This window comes from Ursus americanus, chromosome 15, assembly GCF_024610735.1.
Source record: "Ursus americanus isolate L20-20 chromosome 15, mUrsAme1.1.p, whole genome shotgun sequence".
Classification (NCBI taxonomy): domain Eukaryota; kingdom Metazoa; phylum Chordata; class Mammalia; order Carnivora; family Ursidae; genus Ursus; species Ursus americanus.
The window spans coordinates 59,645,131-59,670,045 of NC_142141.1; positions in this window are offsets into that span (position 1 = coordinate 59,645,131).

Consider the following 24,915-nt stretch of genomic DNA (forward strand, 5'->3'; position numbering starts at 1 on the left):
AGTCCTGTAAACAGAAGTAGACACATCATCTTGAAACAGAGAAAGAATGATGCCAGTTAACAGGAAGCCCTCTTGCCCATTTCTCCCCAGCATCTCTTTCCAGTACCCCTTGGTTAAGAAAGATAAGGTTACCTTTCAGTTTGAATTTCAACATATTTGGAAGAGAGAGACCAAAAACTCTCGAGATTTGTGAAATCACCACTGGAGTTTCTGAGGAATGAAGCAGAGTCAGGAGTGAACTGTGCTGTGTACTTCACTCAAAATCCCTTTTCTTTCTTTCATTTCAAGTTGGGGGTTAATGGAATCGGGTTATATCCATCTCTGTGTTTGGTGTTACATGTACTTTGGGGTTGGGGTTTCTACTAAGTTTTTGCTCTTTGGGTACAAAGGGAGAGATTCTATAATGCAATTGCAATTTTCTCTCTTAAGTTGCAAGTTTATCTTTACAACAAACCTCTAGTATCTTTATTTAAAAAACAACAACAAAACCAAACCCTCCTTTTCACTTCACCTCAAGCATCTTTTTGCAAGCTTACCTTTTTTTCCATCGTCAAATGATATTTTTGAGGACAATGATTAATAATACAGTTGTCTTGGTTGATTTAAATAAATAGCTCTGTTTTTTAATTTTTGTGATCGGTATAAATATAATAAATGCTCATTATTAAGTCTGGAAGGAAGCACAAATGATTGAGATGCAAAAGATTTATTTTATATATGTTTTTAAAGATGTAATTGAGAGGAAATAGAGTCCAACTGCCCCCTCCCTCCTTCTCTTTGGGGCAGGACCTAGACCTGTGAGGACAAAGTGGGCCTGCAAGGGAGTAGAAAGGAGCACCGTTCCTGCTTCCTCAGCCCAGTCCTGCCTGGCATTCATCAGCCCCAGCAAGGCTAGGGAGCAGCAGGAGCCCGTGTGAATTAACAGTGCTGCCCTAAGGCTGTGTCTGCTGTCATCTGTATCATAGCTGACCTTCCACATCCAGGTCCATAGACATCCTCACTGCTCCTGGAAACTGCCACAGCCACCCAGCAACCCAGCAGCAGAGCACCGATCCTTCCTCAAAGAGCCTGTCCCTCCCCTGGCTGAAGTGATTCCCCCTGAGGCACCTGCCAGCCCATGCACTATTCCCTTCACCTCCCCATCAGCATCTACAGCTGTTAGCAACCTTGCGGGTGTATATGTCACATGCACTAGAATGTAAGCTCCATGATGTGGGAGTGCTGGTCTGACCTGTCCAGCTCTGCCTTTTTACCACGACTCAGGATTTCCTCATCACATGAATCAAATGCTTTTCTGGACTCTCAGTCAGGTCTGCAGGACTGGTCCTCAGCCCCAGATTCCTGCTTGGCATTAGAGTTTTCTTCCAGCAACTGAGCTCTGCCCCTGAACTCACCTCTGCCTTGGGACCTTTTCAGTCTTCTTGGTCCTTGCTGTCCCCCTTGGGGCCCTCTCAGCCCTGCATACCTACCCCAGCCAGCAGCTGTTCCCATGAAGGCGATCACCTGAGGACTCACCAGCCACCTGCATCTCGGTGGGTATGCCCACCCCGCAGTGATTCTTCAGATCCACCCTGACCTCAACTTGTTGGATTCAGCAACCAGCTCACCACATCTACCAAGATAATGAAGACAGGGTGACAAACAAAGGACGGGTCATAGCGGGCCGTTGCTCTAACTTTAGCTCACTTCTGAAACTCTTTATTCCTATCCACTCCGGAATAGCACGGAGAGTCCAAGTCGGAATCTTGGAAGGTTCTACAGCCACAGGGGAACACGTTCCAACGTGCGGCTCAGTACTGTCCACTGCTCCATTTCTTCATTTCGCTCCGAACTCCCCAGTGCTGGAGGAAGGCGAGTCGGCCCCTCTCATAGAACATAATTCCATATCTATTTGATGTAAGAAAGCTTTAGGAACAAAGTACAAATTCTGCTTTTGTTCTCATCTGCAGCCATTCTTTTGCAAGCGCATCTGTTCCTATCTGGAAAAGAAATACCGCTGGTTGCTTTGTGGTTGTTTGGAATATTTTTAATGGTTCCTTTTGGGGTCAAGCCCAGGACAGGCCCTTTCCTGCTCAGACCACACCCCAAAGGGAGTGGGAGAGCTTTGGTCTCTGAAAGTTGCCCTTGTTCCAAGGAGGAATCTGCATGTCAGACTTGCTAGAGAGAGTGACCAACCACGACATGAAATCTGAGAATCCAGGTCTAATTGTACAGCTGGGTGGGAATCCCTGCAGGAAAATCCCTTCTTTCTTCCCTCTTCTCTAAATGACAGGCAATTTCCTCTCGTAGAGTCAGTCCTATCTCGGTAAATCACTTCCAGACCAGCTCACCTTGACTTCACAGGACTCAAATAGGGAGGAAAGAGGATTGCCTTGCTTCTCTGCTGTCACCAAGAGATCAGATTAAATTATTTTAAGTTCACATGTTTAAACTTGTTCACTTGCCAGCAGGAAATAAGCTTCAGAAGGAAGATTCAGGTGGAAAATACAGGATCAGACACGGCAATAATGGTCAGGCCCGACTGATCCAGAGTCCTTGCTCTCTGTGCCTGGAGAGCCAGGTCACCTTTGCCGTTCTATTTATAAAACTCACTCCTGCAGAAGTCACTTTTAATGCTTGCTATAAATTGGGAATTGGATAGTTTCTAATGCTATTGCCTTTTAGCAATCAAAAAAGTCACTTTTCTATAGCTTTTTATACAAGTAAGGATGGGTTCCCAGCTCGACAAGAAGCAGAGCTTTGAATCATGAGGATTTATATGGGCAAGTCAGCAAACACACCTCACAGAGCCTTCATCATGTGCCTGGTCCAATGCCAGCAGCTGGAAATCAATAGAAAAATGCGGTTCGTCCTTACGCCAAGATGTGCACCATCTAGAAGGTGAAGGTTGCTCAAGGTGACTGTAAATGAGGAAGGACAAGGAATTTCAAACTCAGTTCTATTTTCATGAAAGGAGAGCTAAAAGTCGAAGTTCTATTTCATACTCTTTCTCTTACTGCTTAGAATATTATTTTAAAGATCCATAACCAGTGTAGATTTTTCATGAGTTATTGAAATTGTCAACTCTCTATATTAAAATAGAATATTTAGTTGCTGGGTCATAAATAAGTAACTTTGTAGCTACTGGTAACCTGGGGGGGGGACTAAAGTAAATAAATAAGATCTAAATAACTAAAGAAGAAAATAAATGAGTTTGAGCATTTATTCAAAAACACTTTACCAGGCAGCAATTTCTACTGTCAGACTTGTTTTTAATTGGATGAAAGGCTGGCATTTTTTCATTAACACTAATATTTGTTAGGATTCAATACCATTACCTTCTTTGGATATTACCTGTTAAACATTTCTTCTGAAATAACTATAAAATCACAGGCAGCATCACAAACAGTGCATAGATTCTCATGAACCATTTATTTAGCTTCTTCCAACAGTGACATTTTGCATGAATGTACAACGATATCAAAACCAGGAAACTGACCTTGGTGTGATCTTGTTCACTAGACTATAGACTGTATTCAGTTGCCACCAGTTTTTACAGTTTTAACATGCACACGTGGGTTTGTACATGCATGAGTCTGCTCAAGTGCGTCTGCAGTACCGTCCTATGGATCTGATCCCACCTGTGACCCCACCGCAGTCAAGATGCATAACCATTCTGTCACCATGAACCCTGTTCTGTCACCTCTCCCACTGCCCTGTAGAGTTGCACCCCCCGCACACCCCCGTCCCTGTCCCCTGGCAACCACTAAATGTTCTCCTACTTAGATTTAATTTTAACCATCCTGTTTGGCCCACCACACTGCTTGGATCTTGTTGATGAAGAGTTTCAGCCAGACTGTGCTTGGCATCTAGACGAATTAAACATTAAGGGAATATCAAAGTGGGACACAGTGACCTTCTAGCAAACTGAAGAAGGTAATTCATTTACTTTGTTGCTCTTTTCCTTTTTTCTAATAGAATAAATTTTGGTTGCTCCTTTCTGTAAGTTCAGAAGGCAGAAGTGCTGTCAGAGACAATTGAAAGGGAAAAGATCTATCTATCATCTATCTATCTATCATCTATCTATCTATCTATCTATCTATCTATCTATCTATCATCTATCTATCTATCTATCTATCTATCTATCTATCTATCTATCATCTATCTATTTATCTATCTATCCATCCATCCATCACCCATCCATTTATCTCTCATCCATCTATCATTTATTATCTATCTATCTATCTCTATCTATCTATCTATCTATCTATCTATCTATCTATCTATCATCCATCATCCATCTATCATCTATTATCTATTTTTCTATCTACCCATCATCCATCCATCTATCCATCTATCATCTATCTATCCATCTATCCATCTATTATCTATCTATCTATCTATCTATCTATCTATCTATCTATCTATCATCTATCATCCATCTGTCTGTCTCTTATCCATCCATCTATCCATCTATCATCTATCCACCCATCCAAATATTTATCTATCTATCTAAAATAAAAGTACAACCTCATTTAAATGAAAAACAAATCTACTCCCCAATAATTTAGCAAAATATCAACTTTAGGGATTGTCAAGAAAAAAAAATTGGTTCCAGTAACTTAACAAGAATTTCATAACATCTTAATTCTCTAAGTTGTTAGCAACAATTCTAAATCCTGGTCTGATCTTCAAGCCTTTTTCATTCACATCACCTCATAACATTTCAAATAATTACATGAGAAGTTCTCAAGAGAATTTTTGGCATTCATAGACCAAAGAACCAAAATGACATGAAACATCTGGAAATGTGTAACTAAATGAGGGGTTTTAAAAATCTTTATACTCAACTATTTGGCAAGCTTACATTTCCAAGGTATAATTATTTTTATTTATATTACATATACAACAATAGTATCATAATATGTTTATTATATATTATTATTGATATTGATATTATATAACCATATAATACAGTCATATTAACACATAATATGGTTATTGTATATTATTGAATATTATTGCTGTACATATTTTATTATTTATAATACAAGTATGTAATACAAGTGACTATTACATATGTAGCACAAGTATATATTATATTAACTTTATATTAATGTTTTTTATTTTATATATTTGTTATATATCATTACTATTTTATCACACAAGTCATTTGGCAACACATGACTATGAGGGCCTCACTGTACACATTTTGCGTTTAACACATGGAGGGATGTTCAGGCAGTTAGCTTGCAAGTGACACCAAGATTGTACTTCACAGTGAGACCGGAACTTGCATCTCCCACAGGGTCTGGAGCACCTGAGTATTTAATTTATATGTATTCATTTTTCTTTTTGATTGTAAGCTTGTTTAGGGGAAAGTCCTATTGTTCTTTGGATCCAAATAACAGTTTCTATAAGATGCATAACATATGAGCAAGTTGGACATGTAGCTGTTAGAATATTCCTACTGGATTTAAAAATAAAACCCAATCTAAATATTGGGTGTTTTCTTCTGTGAAGGCAGCAGGTTTCCAGCGTTACACTAACAGCTGAAGAAAAATTTCTTCGGAGTTGGTCCCTGTCCTTGGTGCTGAGCACGGCTCACTCTCCTGGTCCAAAGACTATTGCTTAGTAAAAAATATTTTTCTTACACACATTTCCTAATAGAAACTATTGGTTTTTGCAACTTTCCTAGACCTGAAACCATGAGATACTTATCTCATCAGTGTTAAAGATCTGATTCAGTGTAACTATAACGTAGAGTGCCTTTTCTCTAATATTTTATTTAGAAAATATTCAATGTAAAGACAACTTAGAAGAATTGTGTAAAAAACATCAACATAGCCCCCTCCTAAATTCTACTTTTTTTTTTTTTTACTATTTTTTACTACGTTTGCCTCATCACATATGTATCCATCTATGCATCCCTCTATCCATCTATCAGTCAACCCTAATTTTTCTGCACAACAAAGTAGGTTCTGGGCATCAGTGCACACCAGCCTAAACCCTCAATGTGCATTTCATCAACTAATGTTTCATATTTCTTTATAGTTCTCTTTTATTAGAAGACTTTATTTTAAAAAAGAAGAGAAAGCCATTTCCTTACAATTTGACGTTCTGTTCTGAATATTACAAATAAAAACCCATCTGATACCACTGTTGTTGACATATGCTGCTAGGTGAGAGTCTGTGATTATAATCCCAGATGAAGTAGTTTGCACATCTCCTGGATGCAGACAGGTAGGAATGTTCTTTACCTTTCTGAGAGGGAAGTCTGGGACATTCTTTCCAAAGACTCTCCTCACCAAGTCTACTCAGTGTGAGGTTATCCTGAATCTGTCAGGAACCATAACTCCTCTTTCTACCTGAATGTGGAGGGGGGCCTGATGGGCCCCAGGGAACTTCCAGGCACTAATGTGCCTTCTCCCACTGAGAAATTGACTCTGAATAACAAAGTTCTCTGTTCTACACCGAGCTCACACTTTCTTTATGTGTAACAGATGTGTTTCCTTGTGCATTCCCTCTGGCATGTGGCATCTGAAGTTTCTTATCACTGGCCTGATTTTCTATATGGGCTTTCCAAAGTGTTTCCCTTAAAAGGGGTGTTTTGTTAATTTGAGATTACATAAAAGAAGTGAAATTGTGTATGATCCCTTGTCATCTATGATAGAAGTTGGCCTTCTGGTGAAATTTGCTTTGGATGCTCAAAGAAGGCGCTTCTCCCAAAGACACATGGTTCCCAGATAGGACTTGCAGGCATTTCCAAAATTTTATACAGAGATCCACTGAATTATATAGATTTCTCTAAGTTTTTCTAGAAGGAAATAAAACGGGAAATTTAATAGAATTCTCAGCTAATTCCTTTATGTATTTGCCTCGAACTACTTGTTTTTGTGGGCCATCTTGAAAAGGGTCTAAAGATTACCATTGACTTTGCATTAAAAAGATCATTTTAATAGCACCAATACTGTATAATATACATTAAGTGCTAAAATGTACCAAACACTAAGTGCCTTATATATATCAACCTACTCAATCCCTTTAGCGATCCTATGAAGTGAGTACTCTTATCTTCAACACTTTACAGCTGGGGAAACTGAGGCCAAGCTAGGTAGCCTATTTACCAAGGGTCACAGAGCCAATGAAAGACCAGCTGTAAATTGTGTTATCTTGTTCTAATTTGCTCTGAACACACTATGCCACCTCTAAAACTAAGTCATATGGAGACGTTTCCTGAGAAAGAGCTTCAAGGATCTTAGTATGTAGTGTATCATTTCATTATTTTCCAGCACAGTCCATCAATCCTACTTCCAAGCAGCTTTAAGGTAAGAAAGAATCTGTCTCCATTTTTGTGTCACTGATGGCTTCTTCCTAGGCCTCACCCTACTTTCCTCTTTTGCTTACATCTGGACAGACTGATAATAAAGATCGAATACACCTTCATCCTTTGACACTGGTGGGAGATTCAAATCTCCTGCACATGCAGACTTTCCTCTAGTCCCACCCCTAGCCACTCCAAAGGTTGACCTCTACTACCCCTTTGTCCAAGCCAGCCTACAATGCCTGTGTCTGCCCAGATGCTTTCTCCCAAATTCTCTTGGCAAGAATAGTGTCATGATCAGGGTGAAGGGTCCATCTCTTCTCTGTGGAGTGACCACAAAATATGTAAAGAATTTTGATTTGGCCTTTTAGGTCCTTATTATTTCCATCATCTTATAGTTATGTAAAAAGAAAGAACTGAGGCTGATTAAGATCAGAGATATAAAGTGTTACTATCCCAAGATTGCTCTTTAATACTATTTTCTCTAAACTGCTTTTTGTGATTTTATTGTTTCAAGCCCCAGGTCCCTATACATCCCTCAATCTCTTTATTAGGTTTTCATCTGCTGACTGATGTGTGATCCTGGTGTGAAGGCAAGGCTTACATACTAACCACAGCCTACCTTGCCTTACATGGCTGTTCTCTGCCATCAGAAGACCAAAGCTCACAGGCTGGGGGATGGCAGGGCAACGAAGAAGGAGGAACCTGGTCCCTGCACTACCTCATGGAACACAAAACCCACCTTGGACTCCCAACCCGTCCCTAGGGCCACCTGGGTCACCTCTGGATGGCCACTGGTGTCCAACAGGTAGAAACCATCCAACCTGTTCCTCCTTTTGGCTGCCCATCTTATTAATTCTGTAAATTTATACCCACCTCATGGCTCAGGACAAAAATTGGAGAACTTGTCTTTAGTTCATGACTCACGTTTGGTTAAATTACATTCTAATCCATGCCACCGTCATGTCTTATTGCCCCCAGGGCCCCCTAACTGGCCTCTGCTTCTCCTTGCCACCCTATCTTCAAATACATTCTCCACTTAGCAGCCAGAAGAATCTTTCTTAAAAAATATAAGTCCAATCACCACTCCCCTGATAAGACCATCTGATAATTTAGGTTTTTACTTTACATAAATCCAAATGCCTTACCCCAGCTTATTTTGATATGAATTTTTTGTTATGCTAGAATTGTGTGCAGAGAGGATTAATTACAGCTAATTGGGTTGTAAGTCAATATTCAAATGACTAAAGATGATACATTTTAAAACTCAGTTTTCCTTGATCTTTTAAGTCCCAGTTGTAAACCTGATTAATAATCTAACAAAATAAAAACAATCACCTTCTGATTCTGACCATGATCAATTTCCATGATTATGATCAATGTTAGACTAGCTCAAGTCAGCACCAGAATAAACTCTCTTAAATGATTTATCATTTGCGAACTTATTTAAGTGAATTTCTTTAAAATTTCTAACTGCATTTATAAAACTGGTGACCTATATTCACGTTGAGTACTTCTAATAACAGGGTAAGTTTAAGACCATAGCAAGTAAGGTGTCCAAGAATTAACTCCCATGTGCCTAATATTGCACACAGCAAACCGGCCCACAGGCCATGTTCTCACCTTGCTACTTGTTTTTGTAAATAAAATTTCAGTAGAACACTAACACACCCATTTATTTATGCATTATCAATGGCGGCTTTTGAGGTACAGTTGACAGAGCTGAGTAGTCACAACAGAAACAGTATGACCCACAAAGCATCAAATCCTTACTATCTGGTCCTTTACAAAAAATGTTTGCTGACCCTTGATCTAAGATATTAAAATTATATTTATATATATATATATATCTCAATTGGTGCTAAGTATACTTATACTCTTTACAAACTAAATCAAGTTCTCTTGACACTGTTCAATTAAAATGACGAGTTTAACGTTTTGACACATCGATCTTTTGCCGATAATTTCTTCTACAGGAAACGTAGAGAGTTGTACAGCACTCACCACCCTCTCGTCTATCTAACATCTTACTATATTTGTTTAACCACATCTCTAGCCATCCATCTATTCTCTCATCTGTCCATTGGTTCATTTGTTCTCTTTGGATGCATTTCCAAGTTACAGATTAGTAAATTTCACCAGTAAGGACTTCAGCACGTATATCCTTAACTAGAGTTTACTATTTCTTACAGTTCTTTTTCCTTTTATTTTAACTTGCATATTAAAATGTACATATATAAAAACATATCATTTGAAAAGATCTGACAAATGTGCATGCATTATTTTGAATAAGGTTTTTTAAATTTTAATTTATAAATTTAAATTTAGTAACATTTACTCTTTTGGTATACAGTCTTACAATCTTTTTAAATACATAAAGCTCTGTAAATGTCATCATGTGCAGATTTGGAGAAGTTCTATCACCCCAAATTTCCCTTGCACTGCTCCTTTGAATCACCTTGTCCTGGCCCTTGACCTTTGTCAACCACTAGTCTTCTTCCAGGAGTTCTTTTTACTGTCTGACCTCTGTCTTCATAGCTCTGTCTCTTTTAGAATATCATGTGTATGGAAGGACAGATCCCACTTTGCTCTCCATCTAGAGAGGCACGTGCTGAGCAATGGTGAGGTGCCCAGTCCAACATCAGAACTCCCCAGCCCAGATCCCAGCTCTGCTCATCATGGCTCCTTGGGCAGTTCCTTTTCCTCTCTCTCCATGAATCTGTGTCTTCATCTGCAAAGTGGAGATCATAACAGAACCTGCCTCACAGCATTTTCTCAGATAACAAATAGAAGGTCTGGGAATAGTGATGGACACCCACTAAGTGCTACAGAAATCTTGGATATCATCAGTATCATTGACCCATACTGTCCTGTTTTCTAAAATGCCAAATTCTCCTCAACATTTCCTATATTTTGAATAGCTCATATACATAAATTATTTATAAATTAAGCACATAATATTGACATGGGGTTAATTAATTTCATCATTTTATTTCATGCATTTAATTGGAAACCCTTCTGAGATAAGAAAGACACTTACTACTAAGGAAATGGTTTTCTCATTTTGAGGGATCTGAGATGCCACTAGGATGCTCATATCTGGAGAACCAGGAGTACTTATAGGCCTTGGTTTTTGAAGCTGCGAAGTGGAACACGGGACACCATACATCCTGGGTCGTACTCTGTACCACTGATGGGCACTCTGAGCTCATTTTATAATATTCATGACAACATGACAACATGGCTTCTATAGGGGAATTTGATGGGGCTCCATTTTTCTTGGGCTAAAGTTACTCCCTGATGTAATTCTTCTGTAATATCTTTTAATTTTATCATCTAAGCTGGAGAGCTGAAATTCAGCAATATCACCAGCCTTGATTATAGATGACGTTCTTCAGTGAATCTCCTTACCATCTGGTGGAATCCTGTACATATCTACCACTCTCATAGATTCCAACAATCTAGTTAGGTTCTGAGTGTTTCCAAGTTCTGAATATTCCAACCCCTCCCACCTACCTGGCCTTACCACCTTGTGCCAATGACTCTCCTTACTTACCTTCCTGGGCCACTGTCTCTCTAACAGACCAGCCATTTCCTATCACCTGGTTCCAGCTCTTCAAGTCATTGGTTCCACCTGGAATGCTCTCCTAGCTCTGTATTTACACGAGTGGTTTCTTGTCCTCATTCATCCCACTTCTTCAGAGAGGACTGCACTGACCCTGCAAAAAAAACCAAAAACCAAAAAACAAATGCAGCCCCTCAGTCATGCTGCATTATGGCCCATTCTTCTTTTTCCTTTTGGATTTTATGTATATTTCCCATCTTTCTCTCTTCTTTGTATCCGTGAAGGCAAAGTCTATATCGTTCACTGTCTCATCTCCAGAACGTAGAACAATGCCTGGAACAGAATATGTGTACAGGGCATGCTCAGTGAACAGTGAATGAATGAATGAGTTGATGATCTGCTTTGCTTTTTTTTTTTTTTTTTTCTTGATAGAGCAACGGTGCAACATTTACTCTTGCTAACATTTCTCAGGAAGACAAAAGACAGGCTAACCTGAATAAGCCCTCTGAATTTTAGATCTATTTGAACCATGTCTACTTAATGGCTGTGCAATTTAGGAGAAGTATCTGCATGGGTAAGGTGGTTGTCTCGTTGCCGAAGCTGTTCTTTGACAGGGAGGATTAAGTCTCTGAGACAGTGGCCTCAGCCCAGGTGGCTGGAGTCATTCTTATCTCATCTGGGCTCCATCTCCACGTTTGGTTGGCCTAGAAGACATCCTTTGTCCCTGTAGGTGAAAGGCTTTGAAATGGAAATGAAGCAGGACCTAATTGAACTAACCACAGGACGTTCTGCGCAAAACACTGAAACTTGAATGACTAGTGATGCCAATGAAAACAGTAAGAGGCTCTGCCAAAAAAGTGTGAATAAGACGACCCAGCAGAGAGGTACGCGGCCACATCAGCAGCCGCAGAGCCTATCAGCTCCTGTGGCAGAGAGATTTCGGAATTTATAAACTTCAATCCGTAGACTATAAATACAGCTAAAATCCAACAGAAAAGAGTAGGAAAGAAGAGAAAAAAGTAGTAGCTGAAATCAATAACATGGGTATTGATTATTGGTTCCGGAAACATGAGAGTGTGTTTTTAAAGAACTTCAAAGTCACGTGTCCCATAAGAGAGGTTCAAATTTTAGGACTAATGGAATTTGAAATGTTGGTTGTATTCCTCAGTCTTCGTTTCCATTTGGTTATAAGATATCTTCAGGGAAGTAATGACCAGCTGTATCCAGCACTCATGCTGGTGAGATCATGTTTTCGTGATTTCAAGCGATATTAATTTAGCATTAGTTGAAGGTGGATTGTCACCAGCTGCCTACTAAGGATAATGCTCAGTGCAGCTGAACCTGTGAGCAGCTGTCGCGCCATTATTTTAAGGGTACCGTGTCGGGGAGGGAAGGAGAGGCACCAATCATTCCTTGAATTGTGAGAGTAATTACACCCCCCCCATTCCAGAAGAATATTGTATTCAGAAACTGGACCCAGCGCTCCCCTCCTTAGCACCGCGGCAGCTCGGAGAAGAATGCAAACATCCCAAGAGGAGTGAGTGCGTCAAAGGGAGCACAACGCTGCCCGTGGTATCACGGGATCGCACAACTAAATCGGAGTGTAAAAGGAGTTTGTATCATAAACGAAAGGAAAAATCATAATAAAATCATCATAGGCCTTGGGCCCATTAGCAATAGACCTATTACCAAACCGTTCTTGCTACCAACATCTTCAGAGTGACATGGAAAGTTATAGGCTTGTGTTAAGAATCTCAAAATGCCGCACAAGAATTTACTGTGACGGAAAACTTTATAAGTCTGTTTGACCTTATTTTATCTATGTATAAATTAACTCTAAATTTAAGCATGAACCGCAAACGTATATCCCTGGGCAGCTGAGTAGAAAGTTGATCATTTGATTTGGAGACAAAAATGAACGCTTGGAAAAAGATCTAGGTATCAAGTTGGGTGAGCTTGAACCTCGGTGTGAAGGGATAGATGTCCGTAGCTCGGGAAACTTCCCTTCTGTTCACCAACGTCTGAAGAAACTGGCCTTAAGCATTCTACAGCCAGAGAGGAGAACAAAGATTTGTTCGTTCAGGCCACAGGAGGCGGAGCAAGGGATGGAGGCTCACGTGTTAATGACACTAGCAACAGAGGACTGAGCTGAACTCATGCTCTGGTCTAAATTCACGGCCCTCAGGCCCAACTGCGATCATGAGATGCAAATAAGGGCAGATCACAGTTTTCTTTGAGAATTTAGGGGTCAGAATGCACGAGGCCTGCCTCCCCCTCTGTGTCATGAGGAACGACGCTAGGTTCCCGGACCAGTTTTGAAAGCAGAATCATGGTTGTATTAGTTGCATTATTCACTTAGCTCCTGGTTCGGTTTTGTTCCCTACTTAACTATGTTTTATGCACCTCTTCACCGCATGCTCGATCAATTAACTTTGCTTTTTTACCCCTCCTCTCTGTTTGCACACTGATTGTAGAAACCTAATGGGGACTGAACCATAACATTTGTCTTGAAGTCATCGATGTGCCTGACGGTACCGGGCCCTGAACGGCGCCTCATTGTCCAGAAGAGTGCATACCTTCAGATCATTTCAAGGCCCCCCGCTTCCTGAAGGTTTTAAGAAACCTTCTTCCTCCTCTCATGTATTCACCTCTTTCCCCAAACATGGATAAGCTGTCCCTAGGCTCAGCAGGGCAAGGCGGCTTTGGGAATGGTCCCCAGCCTTCTCCCTGGGCTGCCCGTCTGATAATAAAGATTTCTTTGCTTCCAAACCGGTGTCTCAGACATTGGCTTGAGACAGAGCAGAGACTGGGCTCGGGTCTCCTCAATCCTGCCTGCAAAACCCAGCGCTCCTTGACAGCTGAACCCCCAGGCCCCTTGAGCAGCGTATCTTGCAGCACACTTTGGAAGGTGGAAGCAGGATGCTTACCAAAGGCGGACTCGACTACAAAGACTGGCCAAGACCGAACCAAATCGGTCTGTGCCAAGTTGGACCCCAGCGCGGGCTTTTCACGGACATTCCCCCTCAGTGTGGTGCTAAACATCACGCCCACAGGTGGACATCGAACATGCTAATGAGACATGCGATGCATGACCAAGTGTGTTGCACCCACCTGTGCCCCCAGCTTGCTGGGTCTCTCCCCAGCTCTACAGACTTAGATGTCACTCTTTTCCCCGACCTTTGTGAAGAGAGCCAACGTGAAGGACCCTTTCCTTTGTACTGTCCCCCCGGTGCTTGAGCATAAGCCCCCAATAAAAGCGTTGCCTGGGAATTCCGCCTTGGCCCCAGTCAGTGTCTGTTGCCTGGAGAGCCCAGGACCCGAGCCGGTCACAGGCGTCCTGAAGCATCAGAGGCACAGGCAAGTCTGACTTCTGTCACATAACCCGGGCATCTTGCTTCCATTCGTGCGAAGGCGGTTCCCATGCTGGGGTTTGGTCAGTGGGGTCTGTGCTGCCCTCCTTCTCAAACCCTGAGTCCCACAGAGGCCGGCAAGGGCTTCATTCCCGGTCACCCCCTGCTCAGTGCTCAGAGCCCAAGAGATTCTTTATCAATCAATGAACATGAACAAGCTTCTTATTTTGTAGTAAAATGCTTGTGGGCCACATGGACAAGAATTTTAAAAATTCAACCACAGCAGCAGGAGGAGCAAAAATTCAGAAGATAGTGAAACAGCAAGAACATCTTGACTACCTTCAGAGTTTCCCTAGAGCTGATAAGAGGTATTGCGTGCCCTGTGGATGGTGAAAAATCACAGTTATTATTTCTTCAGGGCCTTGAAACCAGGTCTTACTGCCCTTGACCAGGCCTTCAACTGCCCAGGTGCATCTCACAGCCAGCAGGGATGTGGGATCCTAGCCAGTGGGGATGTGAGGATGGGGGTGGGGGGGGTGCAGGGCAGGCTGGGGAAGACAAATGGATGGGCTGCCTCGGGGGTTCCTCTGTAATGCAATTCTGAGTCCCAAGGAGACACTGAGTTGCTTGGTCCTAAGATAAGCGATTACAATGATTTTCCATAAAGGCTGGAGGGCCAGTGTTTCAAAAGCTGTCTTCTCTGAGCTACCGAGCTACCGAGCTACCGTGCCCAAGGGCTTGCTGATGGCCAGACAGCAAAAAGGGAAGCTGTCAGCCCCACCCAGCTCTTGCGGGAGGGGTAGGAATTGGGGGTTTGGTTGGGGGGACAGCTGCTTTCTGCCGGAGCCCAGCTGTTGTAAGACATTGAATCAGCCTGGTGCCCCATTGTTCCGGGCTCAGGCAAATCTAAGGCTTGCAGCCTCCGTCTCCGCAGAATTATAGAGTAACTGCTGCTCTGTGTTTGCGGGGTCACCCAGGAGAGTGGGCATTTCACCTGCGCGGCACTCACCGGGCTCACCTACCTCCCTGGGAGCGGTTCCTTTTAGGTCCTGTGTCCTTTTTCATGCAAAACAGTGCTAAATCCTGTCCCAGTGTCCTGTTGTGTTGATAAATGGGTCACATGAAATCTGAATGATGAAACCCTCATAGGATCTGAGCGGAGAGAAAGCAGAGACGATGCGTTAGAAAGGGCTACTTTAACAAGAACGGTTTGAGACTGAATCCTCTCAGCTAGGTCTTACTGGCAAACGCACATCTGACCCTTTGCCCTGGAATCAACAGGTTGATGGATTCTTAGAAAGAAACATTCTCGCTCACTTTATTTTGCATGAGGAACAGAATTTCTGAGGATCTTCTCATACCGTCACACACAGATGCCCGGTCCTAATTTAACCTGTTTTTCCAGCTCCAGGAACTTTGCACCTGCTATGCTTTCTTGCTCAGAGGAATTCCCCAGATCTTTACATCGTGACTTATTCTCAGAATTTAGGGCTTACAGCTTAAGCCATTTACTTTGAGAGACCTTTCTCGGTCTCTCTAAATAGAAGAGCCCTTGCCCACCCACACCATTCAGTCACCTGTTAGATCTTCCTCAGAGCACTGTTCATTAGTGAGAATACCTACTTCTCTGTTTTCTACCTTCCTGGACAGAAAAGATGCTCCTGGGAGGGCAGGGGTCCCTATCCTACTCACTGCTCGGTCCTTCCTGTGGGCACAGAAGGGGATGCTCAGTGTATTTGGGGAAAAGGGAGAAGGAGATGCTTGCCTGTCCACATCCCCACCCCAGAGAAGCTTCCAGGATGAAGAGATGGAAATGCTTTCCTGAGACCCACTCTCTCTCCCAAGCATCCTCACTGCCCCCTCACCGGCATGGCTATATATCCCCCTTGTTTCCGGGGAAAAGTCTAGTTTCAGGAACACTAATGACACAAGGAAGGCTGATTTCATTACAAGCAATGCAAACACAACTGACTTTGAGGTTCTCAGAATAGCTTATGACTGTTTTTTGAAACCCCCCTCCTGCCATGGGACACTTTGCAGAGCACTTTACACATATCAGGTGCCCTGTAGTTTAGCTGAAGGTGATGAAGGGGTCTACGGAGCTAGTCAAATTCACCTCTCACTTTGTTCTACTCCTTTAAAATCTTAGATTAAAATGGAGAATCCAAATAATGTTAATCACAAAATAACTGTATCTGAAGTAATAAAGTTCATAGGGGAACACCCAAAAGTGGTTCTCTGCTGAGACCGACCTTAATTTCCAGGATCGGCCTTCAGGAAAGGGAACCAACAGAATCATGAAGACTGAGTCCCATCTTGCATCAGTTTTCCAAGAGGTAAATATTAGCAACCTTAGCAAAATTAAACTGAAGTAACGTTGCCAAGGGGTTTCTCAATTTCTACTCCCACTGAAGGTAATGGAATTGACCCTAGATTCTCTGGACTAGGAGGCTGCTTCAACCAAAACCCATGTCCGTTGCCATATCACTCAACACTCCTTAGTGGTACTTCCATTAATGTCCTATTCTTGGCAATGTCACAATAGAGCATTTGCTGCAGGTGTTGGCAAACGCAAAACAGCAAGGGGAGGTGATTTCACTTCTCTGCTCTGAGCTGATCTCTTGCTCAGCTGGGCAAATATCATGCTCCCTGTGACGGCTGAGAAGGTGGCTCCTCTACTAAGCTGAAAAACCTACAGACCAGGACTTACCTCTGCTACTGACTTTTTGTGTTTTGCTTATAAATTATTCATTGCTTAAACTTCTTCATACTCACCCCCAAAGAGCCATAAATTATTCCCACTCCTTTTCTTCTTCCTTATTCCCTTTGCTAGTATTTTCTCTTACTGAAATTACTGTTAGCTGTCAAATGGATATGTTGTTTTCAAAAAAGAAAGTAAAAGAAGAAAGCAACATTGGAAGAAGAAAAGCAGTGTCTTTTTTTTTTTTTAAAGAAAGGAATGCCAAGGAAGAGAAAAAAATTAAACCAAACTTGTCAGCACAGTTTATACAAGAGATTACATCATATTTTAATGAAGATCCTTTTCTATAAATGAAATCATTTGGCCAGGACCATTTCCCCAAATATGCAGAAAATGTACCCAATGGGACTGCCAACATAATATTGTAATGGGTATTTCTGGGATGTAGTCTAGCATTGTTACAAAAATAGGACAGTGTTTAAAACAAGGCTGTATAATTGTGGGCACAAACAAAAAACACCTCCCAAAACAATATGATGAGAGATAAAAGACTGGTTTGCCCCACTACTGGGAAGGGTAGGGCACTGCCAAAGTTCTCCCTATAAAGTGCCCATGGATTTTCAGTCTCTCCAACTTAACAACTAGTGGCTATCTCAGGAACATGTCAGGGAAGTGGAGGGATACCACAGGGTGGATGCTCTGCAGTGTGCAGCCCGTGTCGAAGGGAAGAAGGACACTATTTATTTCTGTAACCAGAAGTTAGGCGGATGAGAAATTTAGTATTTTGCTGGCTTAGCACATTTTCTGCATCTTAGGTGGTGGGACCTGCTTGTTCTTTAAGGCTGGTCAAGTTGGTCGACACAAGATGCCATGGCTGTGAGATTTGGGGGAAGTCTCCTTTAGGGAAGACAGCAGCCTTTAAGTACACTCACACCTTTCAGACTCCTTTGAGAGACTGCCAAAATTTAAACAATTGATGCATTGACATGTGAACATTAATCTAAAATTTTAACACAGCTACAAGCAATTTGGAAGAACACATGGTAAGTGGAAAAGACCCCACGAATGACCCTGCAGAGTTACACCAAGAGTGTACATGAATAGAGACATTGAAAAAAGATGGAAGGAGAATTCACCAGAGATGTGAAACACGAATCACTGTCATCGGGGTTACCAAATCATAACCGATTTTTGTGCTACTCTAATCCTAATGGTCTACAATGAGCATGCATTGATTTATCATGAGGAGAAAAGAAAAACCAAGCTACTGATGTTAGTGCTCAAACATTTCAAGGTTTTTTCCCTATTTTTTCTTGATCAGCCATGGAATCCATTTTAATTTTAGAGTTAGGAGCCAGCCAGGTGAGCTGTGTTTTCAATGATGGTGAAGATGGAAGGTGTGAGGGGCCCCTGGCTGGCTTAGTCAGTACAGCATGTGAGTCTTGATCTTGGGGTGGTGGGTTTGAGCCCCACGTTGGGTGTAAAGATTACTTAAAAAAAGAGAGAAGGTGTGAAATCGCCAGGCCCATTTTATGTGGCACAGTGGTGCCCTCTGGTGATAGCTCTGGCATTGTTTAGTTAATCTGCACAATTTTTCATTCATTCACTCACTCATTCATTCCACAAAAAGCTATTGATTGCTTACTTGTGCTGTGAACTCTGTGTGTAGTACTGAGCTGAGCAAATAGCACCCCTTTCTCCACGGAGCCAGTGCAAGGGGGGACTTCACAACACTGAATGCGAGTCCTAAGAACATCTGGCAGGACTACCAAAATGCATTCAGGGAGCATCGGGACACATACGGTGTCATTTTGAGCACGATGGGCTTTCAGGGTGGGAGGAAAGATATACCTAACCTAAAAGAAACCCAAGAAAATATACACAAAGTGGGGCAGCAGAAATTTGCACAGGAGAATGAGAAAAAATAAATTAATAAAAAGGAAAGAAGTGGCCAGTGTAGGGTGAAGTCAGTCAGGAAAAACTTCTTGGAGATAAGACATCACTCCCTCCAAGGAAATAAACACGACAGTAGGCAGTGACTTGGGGGAGTGTGATGATGGTGGTTGACGGCCTTACACCCAGGCATAGACAAGGCTCTGCTCTCTGGAGGATGTGTCCCGGATTACACAGGTATCTTTTGCTCATACCAGTGCGTCTGCAGGAACCCAGTTACCCTTGTTAGCGCCTGGTCCAAGTCTGCCTGCCACTCCTGCTGGTTGAGGACATCACCATCATCAATCATCAACCATCATCAACCATCAACCATCAACCATCAACCATCATCAACCACAAACCATCACCATCATTAATCATCAACCATCATCAACCATCAACCATCATCAACCGTCCAGATGGTTCAACCACCATCTCCAGGATGGGTGGCCCGACAGGTCAGGAATGTCTCCCGGGAATTGCCACTCCCCTGGCTTCTCCTGTTCTACGCCCTATTAGAATTTCCGTGGCTCCCACCTGATTAGTTATCCAAAACAAATGTCACGATTCTCTTCCAAACAAGTGCAGGTCCCTGGAGTGCCACAAAGCACAGGGGGTTGACATATTTTGGCAGCAAGACCACACCCAGAAATCCTGCGACTATGAACAATGGACACACTTAACAAAACTCAGACTTGCTGGATGGCCATAAGCTCACCCAAAAGGAAATCAAACTGGAAAAAACTCTGAAGCCACTGAAGAAAAGGGCCATGTCTGGCTCCAAGTTCAGGGCTGTGGGGGAACTTGGCCTTGACCCCAAGGAGGAGCCCGCAGGTGCCTCATCTCTGAAGTACACGGGACCTACACCTGCCTCCTTCCCCCACGCACGATAGTGGATGCTGCCAGAAGGACACAAGACTTGCCGTATTGGAAACATTTATATCTTGGTAACTGATTTCCTGTGAAAACCACACATTACTTCACTATCATGGCATCGACACTAATAACTGCTGGTAGATTCAACAGGCAATCTGTTCTCATATTGTGACTCAGACGGAAGAAGCTTTTCCCCCAAAACATGTCAAAATATAATATTTAATATCTGCATCAGGTTTACCTCAAAAAGAATCTTCACCAAAGCCCAGAGGCTCTGCTGGAGGCCGATGATGAAGCCATCTGCAGGAATCTTTGGGCAACAGGGGTTATGTGACCCTGGATCCTTTGATGCTGGCAAGGGGATCAGCAGTCCTAAGCCGTGGTGTCAGGGAGTCATCTGAGAAGGACAAAGCACAAAGCAGGTGAGTCCTGACACAACAAGGGGTGATTATATTGGGTTTTATGCATAAACCGCCTCCAAAGAGGGGCCTCGTCGGTTACCTGGAAACTGACTTGCGATGAGCGATTTCTGAGGGAGGTGAGAGTGAAGGACCCACTAACAAGAGAGCAGGTCTGGTGACCGCCAGGCTTCTTGCCTCCCTTAGCAGCTTTGGATTGAATATTGTCTTTCCAGGATTCAATTTCCTCATCAGTAGACGAGAGAGCTGAACTAGATAACCCCGTAGCGTTCTCCGATTGTGGAACTCTTCAGTTAAAGGATATATGTGCATGTGTCCCTTCCCAGTATTTCCTACCCAACAGGATTCATTATAACACCATCTGCATACTGGTAATGGACACTCAGAATGTGAGGGGAAGAAAGAATTTCATTGTATCAATCTACCTGAATTTTGTTCTGTGCATGGGTTTCTTTAAGCCTCTTTCTCTTCTTCTGAATGATGTAACTCCCAACAAATAATATCGATGATGTAGTTTGTTTCTACCTAACAAATTTCTCCATGAATCTGGTAAAGCTTATCTAGAAATTGACTCTGGGCAGTTTGTGCAAGGCAAGAAGATGCTGACACTTTCCCTCAAATTGAATTTCTTAACCAAAACAAACATTCAGATCACCTGGGAGGAGATCGGAGCATGGGTCACTTGCAGACACCCGGCAAAAAACACTGGGTTCATTGTTTTGGGTGTTTTTTACCAACCAACTTACTCCCCCTCCCAAATCATAGTGGCCTCATCAAAATAAATGGCTTCTAATTTGCGCCGAAGCACAAGCGTAGTAAATACGTGGTATGTAAATTGTAACATTTTACATTTTTCTAGGAAGCTCCTGGTACAAAACAAAGGAAGAATAATGGGACACAGTTTAGAGCTGTATTACAGGTAGACCATTGCTTTTGGCTGCTAGATACAGAAATCCTTACTGATAAGCCATGACCACAGTCTGAAAACCTGCACGATACCTTTAAAATATTCTCCAAATGTAAATCTGTGTGTCCCATTCTTAAGTCACAGAGATGAAATATTACTCCTGGGCATGCTTACTTCGCTGTCACTCTTACTTTCTTCTGACACATTGTGTGTGAGAGACCAACTTTTTAAGGTCATTGTAGGTAAATCTCATTCCGTCAACAATGAACAGCCAGTGTACGCAAGGCATTGGGTTTTGCACAGGATACAACATAAAGAAACACCCTGGCCATCACTTGTGCACAATAGTGGGGGAGAGGCATTTCAACAAACAACTAGTTTCAACCCCAGGAAGCCTAAAGACTAGCATCGCTACTTCTCATTGGAGGGAATCTTGGAGAAGCAGCCCCTGGGAGTGGCGGTAGAATTCAAGGCTTACGAAGGTGTGATTTGAGAAGTCATAAATCATGCAGATGGAACATGAATTGGAAGTGGTGGTCTGGGTGTTGGGAAAAGGGAAACGCCAGAGGGAGGCTGGAGTGTGGCCGATGTGAAGATGGGCCCAGGGGTGAGGACCTGCGTGAAGAGGAGCTGGCCGCCAGCCTGTGTAGGTAGCTGGGTGGTCTTTTGCTCTCCAGCACCTACCCGGCTTTCTAAGCCAACCCCGAAGCCCTGCTACACAAAGACTCTCACACCCACTGCAAAGTAAGTGCATATGTCTGTTTGCGCGCATGTGTTGGGATGAACCAAGAATACTGGTGGGACGTGGTGGAGTCATTTTACCTGGATTTAGCTAAAAAGCCCAGAATAGACCGTGGAGCCACAGACCATGTTTTCATCTGAGGAGCAAGTGAAGATTTCAGACCCAGTAATTAATTTTCTCTTTCTCCACAACAACCGAGACACTAGGGACAGACGACCGCTGATGGATGAGTTTTTCTCAACTTCAGTTATTTGTACTCAACACCAATTTAGTTATGTGTGAAAATACTTTCTTGTATGTTTTTCCCAGTATTAATATCATGCTTTCATAAAGCTATTTTAAACGTTGTGAAAATGTAATCAAAATGTATCTCATATTAAAAATGATGAAGAGAAGAGGTTGTTATCAGATTAGCACTTTAAAAATATGTATTTTATATTCAAATCAATTCAGAAGGCTAAAAATAATAAAAACATTAAGTGAGTAAAAGACAGCAGGGACGTAAAATTAACTATTTACAACAATTTTAATCTCGATGTTTTTTTTTTTTTTTTAAGATTTTACTTATTTATTTGTCAGAGAGAAAGGGAGAGCAGAAGCATGGTGGGCGGCAGGCAGGGAGAAGCAGACTCCCCACTGAGCAAGGAGCTCGATGCAGGACTCCATCTGAGGACCCTGGGATCATGACCCGAGCCGAAGGCAGATGCTTAACTGACTGAGCCAGCCTGATGTTCCATAAACTTGATGTTCTTAACCATTCAGTTCCATAAAGTTTGAAAATGGAATGTTTGATACACATAGTATAATAAAAAATCCACCTGGTCTCCACCCAAACTTTTGTGTTTTAAACATTTCTTGCCTTTATTCATCTGTTTGGGGAATGACTTAAGGAGCCCCACCAAGATGCCCGACCCATAGCAAAGGGCTAGAAATTTGAAGGTGGGAAAAAGAAGATGAGAAGCTGAGGGAGAAGAAGAGGTAAAATGGAACCAAACCTGCTGTGATGGCAGGAAATGCACACCTCACCTCACAGTGGACAGTGTCCACAGGAAGCTTTGAAGTAAACAATATAAACCTTAAATAAACACCATAAAGACCCGAAGCCATAAAAACTCCCAGAAGAAAACATAGCAGTAAGCTCCCTGACGTAGGTCTTGGTGACGGTTTTTGTTTTTTTTTTTAATCTGACACCAAAAGCAAAAGCAACAAAACCAAAAATGAGCAAGTGGGACTACACCAATGCAAGCGGTTTCTGCATAGCAAAGGAAGCCCTCAGCAAAATTAAAGGGTAACCTACTGAATAGGAGAAAATACTTGCAAATCCCATATGTAATAAGGGGCAAATATCCAAAATATATAAAGAACTCATAAAATTCAATAACAAAAAACAAGCAATCTCATCAAAGAATGGGCAGAAGATCTGAACAGACTTTTTCTGGCGAAGACGATACAGATGGCCAACAGGTGCATGAAAAGATGCTCTACCTCGGTGATCAAAAACACAATGAGGTATCCCTTCCTCACACCTATTATAATGGCTACTATCAAAAAGATAGGAAACACAGGTGTTGGGAAGGATGTGGAGAAAAAGGAACTCTCCGACATGGTTGGTGGCATTATAAGCTGTGCAGCCACTATGGAACACAGTGTAGAGGTTCCTCAAAACATTAAAAATAGAATTATCATATGATCCAGAAATTCTACATTTGGGTATTCATCCAAAGAGAAAGAAAATACCAATTCAAAATAACATATTCACCCCCATGTTCACTGCAGCAACACTTACAATGGCCAAGATATGGAAACACCTAAGTGTCCATTGATGGATGAATGGATAAAGAAGATGTGGTTTATAAATGGAGTGGAATATTATTCAGCCATTAAAAAATGGAAATCTTGCCATTTGTGACAATACGGGGGGAACTCAAGGGCTTTATGCTAAGTAAAATAAGTCAGACAGAGAAAGACAAACACTCTATGATCTCTCTTATCTTATATGTGGAATCTTAAAAAAAATCTAAATCTAAAAAAGATCTTAAAAAAGCTTATAGATAGAGGGAACAGATTAGTGGTTGCCAGAGGTGATCGTGGTGGTGGTGGTAGGGGGTGGAGGGAAGAAATGGGTAACAGGGGGCCAAAGGTAAAAAGAAAAAACAAGAGAATGAAGTAAATAAACAACATAATCCCAGACCAGTCGGAGCTGCAAGGATTTATAGCTGCCCTCGGCACCAAGATCAGAAACATCGCCAATGCCCTTCACAATTGTCTTGGGCAGCCCCGTGGTGGGCACCACAGTGGGGGTCAGGCTGGTTCTTATGAAGGCCTCAGAACAGGCTGGTGGCCTTGGCATGGTGCCATTCACTGGGAGCCATGCATGTGTGTGTGTGTGGTATCTCTGTGATATGTATGCGTGTGAGTATGTGTGGGTGACTGCATATGTGTGTGAGACGTGTGCATCTGTGTGAATGTATGGCACATGTATGTGTACTAAACGTGATGCGTGAATGCATGTGTGTGTAGTTGTATGTATATGGGTGGGTACATGCGTGTGTCTATGCATGAATGTAAATATGTGTGTGAGCATATATGTATGAATGCGTGTGCATGAGTGTATATGCACACGTGTGTGGGTATGACTGTATATCTTAGTGTGACTATGTGTGTGGGTGTCTATGGATTGCATGTGAGTGTGGGTATGTGTGTACGGGCGTGTGAACGTGTGGGTGTGTGTACATAGCATGGTTACATGTATGTGGTGGGTGTGCATCTGTGCGTGTGTAAGTGCTTACACGAGTGTAAATGCACGTGACAGTGTGTGTGTGTGTGTGCGCGCGCATGTGCGTGCATGAATGTGTGAGCGTATGAGCGTGCATGCTTGGGGAAAACCTGACCTAAGCGCTATCGAGCTCTCCGCTGCTCGGCCTTGATCTCAGGGTCTGTTTTCGAGTGTCCAGGTCTGTGTATCCTTGAACTACCTTTCTTGGAATACTGCATTTTTCCGCTGAGGTTTGGATGACTGTTGAACTGAAACACATACACGTTCAGACAGTCGGTGTCTTCGTCGTGCAGCCGAGCCCAGCCCGGCATACAGAACACAGCCCCTCGGCGTGGCATGGAGAA